This window comes from Condylura cristata, unplaced genomic scaffold (genome assembly GCF_000260355.1).
Source record: "Condylura cristata isolate star-nosed mole 26May11 unplaced genomic scaffold, ConCri1.0 scaffold00019, whole genome shotgun sequence".
In the NCBI taxonomy this organism is placed as follows: domain Eukaryota; kingdom Metazoa; phylum Chordata; class Mammalia; order Eulipotyphla; family Talpidae; genus Condylura; species Condylura cristata.
Window position 1 is genome coordinate 17508524 of NW_004567120.1, and position 5233 is coordinate 17513756.

Here is a 5233-nt window from a genome sequence, read left to right on the forward strand (position 1 = left end):
TTACCAAAACTAGTTTCCTCTTCCTAATTATGGGTTGTTGTAAACTATTCTTTTTATTATTTACCATTTTGTTTTTATACATTTATTTGAGTAACAATACATTGTAACATTAATTATGTTTCAGGTGCATGTCATTGAGAATCAACATGGGTGTAGACTATATTAAGTCCACCACTAAACATCCAAATTAATCCTTTGCCACATCATTGTACCTTTTGTCCCGACTTGCCCACCCTCCTATCCACTTCCCTTCTGGAAACAGAATTGGCCTTATAATCCAAATGTTTTTATTATAATTATTTAGCTCATCTGTTTGTTTTCTCTGTATTCCATATATGAGCGAAATCACATGATGTTTGGTTTATTACACTAAGCACAATATGCTCCAGGTCCATTCATGTTGTTGCAAGTGGTGAGATTTCCCTTTTTCATAACCATATAGTATTTCATCAGTACATTGATTTCTGAAGCTCTTCTTTGTGACATATCAAAAATAATGACTCAGGGTTCTAAAATGACCTTCCACAATTCCTTAACTAGTATCCTGTGTGTTCAACCACTTTGCTTCTCCTGACTCTTTCCTGTTTGGCATTTTAGACCTATCTACCTGGATTTTCCAGAAGTTTGTTGTAGCAGGCATCAGACATTGTGGCTTTTGTTTATGCCACACATTCACTTATTTTCACATTGTTTTGAGACTAACAATATTATCAGCCTACCTTTAAAGAACTCTCCATTCCTTATCTTCCTGGAAAAGCTATCAATCACAGTGGAGGACTGCCATGTCCACCCTGCACCACTATAAGAGAGAGCACTCCATCCAGACCGGGCCCAAACATAGTACTCATCTCCTGGGAGACAGTGATTGGTCCTAGGGAAATGGCACATAACCTAAGCTAAGTGAATTGGAACACTTACCCAAGTTTTGACCATGAGTTTTAAGGGGAAATGATGGAGGCTACTGTTTAGCATATTTCCTTTCATATACAGAGTATGTCTACAGAATGAATCCTAGTTGAGGCAAGAAGAAATAAAGATGAGTGGAGAGAAAGTTCTGGCAATGTTACAACCTTATTCCAATCTCTGAGGTACTGTTTCCTGGCAACTTTTTCTCACTTAAGTTCTGGCAGGAATTACCCATTTATGTGAACAAATCCTTTTTGTGCTACAGCCACTCTTCCAGTTAAAAGAATTTGGAATAATACATTTAAGGAAGTTAGTTAACCTTTAGATTTCAGGTTTCATACGAGGATATATATATTCCCTGACTTCATAGTTTGGGAGAATTTACTGAGGTAATGTCAAAACATTGAAAATTATAAAATAGTGTATAAATACGAAATGTAATAAATATTTTTTTTTCTCTATACTCAAGAAATAAGGTTGTGTTAGCCTCACTGCCTCCAAACTATTTTTTTTTTACTCATTCCAAATCTTTGGACCCAAGAATAGCTTAACTGGGCCTTGAGTTTCCTCTCAAATTTCATTTAGAAAATCTTCCTACTACAGTTAACACATCTTGGGGGCTACCCTGCACTATGCTCAGTTCATGAATCACCAGGAAAGCAGTGACTGCTTCAGAATCTGGTTGGAGGTCTTAACTAGGTCATGGAGTACAGCAGGAGGCACAGACCAAAACAGAGACAGAGAGAGGGGGGCAGATATTAAAAAACCAGTGACGCTTCTTGAGGAACAAATTAACTCAGCCAAAAATAAAGAGGAGAAAATCTTCTGAGGATTATCACATATTAACCAAAGAGGACTCCCACACATTAAATGCCTCTTAACATGGACTATAAATGAATGAACCAGAAAAAAAATATATAGCTCATATGGTAGGAGGAACAAAATCAGGTGAATCATCTATGGCATATGGATTCAGGGTGTAGGTGGGGGCTAATGCCATAGAAACAATGGCTTCTACAGTGTGCTTAGCAGCTCTCCTTGTGAGGGTATTGTAGCCAAGCATCCTTTCTAGGTGCTAGAGCTATGCAAGGACTCAGTGGGGCAGAACCAAAGGGTCTCACTCACCAGGGGCTGCTTCACACTGTGCCTTTTTGGAAAATGACTAGGAAATGTGAGGCCTCCTAGGGGACTTTCCGGTTCTGTCTTTATCAAAAGACTGACTTCCCCTTAAATGACTTTTCTATATTTCTCATTGTCTCAGTAACTGAATTTGAATAGTGGATAAGAAAGCACAGGTGAGGCTTTTCTTCGGGAAGTGGATCATTTCACTGGGAATGCATAACAAACCACCCTGCAAGACAACAGTGGGAGAACAATTTTATTTCAGTTGTTAAAATAGCAGTCCTTTCCACACTTCTCAAAAACAATCAAGGACAGTAAGACAGGCATTTGCCATTTCTATCCCAGGTAAATAGGTGCTGCTTTCACTTATGGGTTGAAGAACCAATTTGGGTTTTTAATTTTGAGTGAAAATTTGATGATTAACGTTCTTTGATTGATTTTTCAATTCTGCCAAGCACCTGCCATATGGCTTTGGGGGTGGGGGCTCACCAGTCAGCATTCTTTTAATACAATAATGTCACAGCTCTCCTTCCTATTTGGCGGTCCTGGGGCCGACATATCTGTCATAAGTGAGAATTCACGGGGCTTCATAATGTTCAGTTCAGATATGGATATTACATCCCACTTGCTGGAATCCTAAATTCCTCCTCCACGCCAGCCCCAAAACACCAATGAACCTATTCCTTCTGTAAAAAAAAAAAAGAAAAACAATTGAATCTCTGAGAATTTCAGTTTGCCTGTGTCAGTAGATTGTATTCCCTTTATGAGCACAGAGGCCAGTGTGTTGGCAGTATTTCAAAGTAACTTTGGAACATGAACTTGTAAATTTACTAGACTAAAATGGAAAATAGCGAGTCAGTTCAGTTCCACCACAGAGGAGGAACAGAGGCAAACTCCAGACAGCCCGCAAGACACAGTCACCCCAGCTTGGGCCCTGCAGATTGGACAGGAACGGTGAGGTGAAATCAGACTCTATTAGCTCGGCCTGTCTGAAAAGCACATTTGTTTGTTTGAAATGGGGAAACATTCAGTTAATGTTCTACACCACTCAGGTGTAGCTTAATGATTATATTTTAATAATGAAGTGATTTAAGTGGCCTGGAAAACTGCAGAATAGGAAACGCCAAGGAGAGGTGGGTTGGAACAGTCAGCAGCTCCTCTGACAAGTATAAATCTCTATGTAACACTGTTGCAAGGCCATTTGGCACACTTTGCTTCCTGGCTGAACTCAGTCAGGTGCATTATGGGCTTCAGGGTACCTCCAGCTCACCCCTCCTGGTTCCAAGTTGCTTTAGATCCTTGAATATCCACCAAGCCTTCTTTTCTTCCTTTTTTTCTGGGAGGTGGGGGGAGGGGTAGGACCTTATTTTCATATAGAAAATAGAATATTTTGAGACAAAATTAGGCAAACATTGCAAATGTCCTGAGACAAACACAGTGATTTAATGTCGGCAGACGTTTGACTATGACTAGTTATGGCTACTTATAATGATTTTGACTAGACTATCTAGAACTTACCCAAAACAGTCATGTTTGCATCTAAAAGATGAGCCAGTGAAGGCTTGAAAGTTAGTCTTCCAACCCCCGGCTCACGTGCACAGAGGCTAACAGTAAGAGCATTTAGGATAGAGGCTTCACAAGGCCAGAAACTGGAGATGGGGTGGAAATGATAAACATAGTTGTTAAACTAGCTATAGAAATGAAAATGCTTAGGCCCAGATGCTATAGAATGTATCTGGAGGTGCAGACCAGAGGTGTGGGTTGTACACAGAGTCATTTATAGAGAATTCCTGCTCATTATAAATCAAACTAGTCCCACCCTAAAAGTGAGTAACAACAACAAATAACAATTCCATAAAGAAGTGAACACTCCTCAAAAGAACACTGTGTCAGGACAATGTCTGCACAGGCAAGAGGCAGGCCTCCTGCCCGCCCTGAGACTATATAGGTGTTCTCTCCCTCCTTCTCCTTTTCCTAATGAGCCTGTCCTTTTAAAGTGTAAGATTTGCCCACCTGTGTCAGTGCAAATGTCTTGTCTCCTAGGTAAATTTGCCACGTGACGCTGAAACAGGAACTCTATAGAAACTTTTCTCAGAGGTAACACAAGGACCCAGCTCACTGAACCCCACATCCCATCAAAACCACATCATTCTGACAGATCTGTGTGAACGAAAACACAAGTACCAATGACCTGAATTATTGAAGGTAATGAAGTCTGATACATTCAAAGAACATGCTGTGCAGATATTTATTTACAACCATTTAGTTCTCTTCCAAAACATGAAGCAAAACCCTACCACTCAACATGGATATTAGTCTACAGGCAAAATAGAAGTTATTGCGGGGCCTCCCTGGTGGCATAGGGATTAAGTTGCGCACTATGAAGCAAATCCGCAGGCACTGCAGAAAGAGCTAGATCAACCCAGCCAGGGAGTTACATGGTACGGCAGACCTCTCCTGTCCCTCCGCTGCTCCCCTCACGGTGTACTTCTTCCATCTGCCTGTTCTGTTCCCCACTGTATCTCTGGTGAATCCTCTCACCACCAACACCCCCTTCACCTCTGGCCTGCACCCCAGCTCTTGCATGCATAAATAAATACATCTTTTTAAAAAATAGAAATTACTGAACTGTTAGAAGACACAATCAGGTGCTTTACCCAAATTCCCATTGAATCGCCTTATCAACTTTATGAGGGAGGTATTAATAATGACTGCCACTCCTTCACTGGGGGTGAGAAATCTGTTAGGTCTTGGACTTTTAACCCTCTGCTATCTTATTTTGCATTGTCAGAGTAGGATAAGGATTCTGTGAACCAAAGTGAACTTCAGTACTATTCAAAGGTATGGACTGTGCTTATACTGAGCTACGAACTGTTTGTGACTGGTCTGTGATAAGTTGGAAAATGAGAGTTAATTTTAACAATCATTGGCCGGCCACACAGTAGTTTTTATAAACACCTGTTACACATAATTATTTAAAAATTGGGGCTTGTATTGTGAATGTTCTTGGTTTTGATTTAATATCATTTCACAGTAAATCATTCTTATATTTTCTGAAAACATCAGTCCATAGGGACTGGAATTTTATTTTTATTTTATTTATTTTATTTTTTATTTTTTTAAAAAACCAGTAGTTGCTTTTTTTTTTTTTAAGATTTATTTATTTGTACATACAGAACTGGGGTACAGGCCAGAGGCTCAGGGG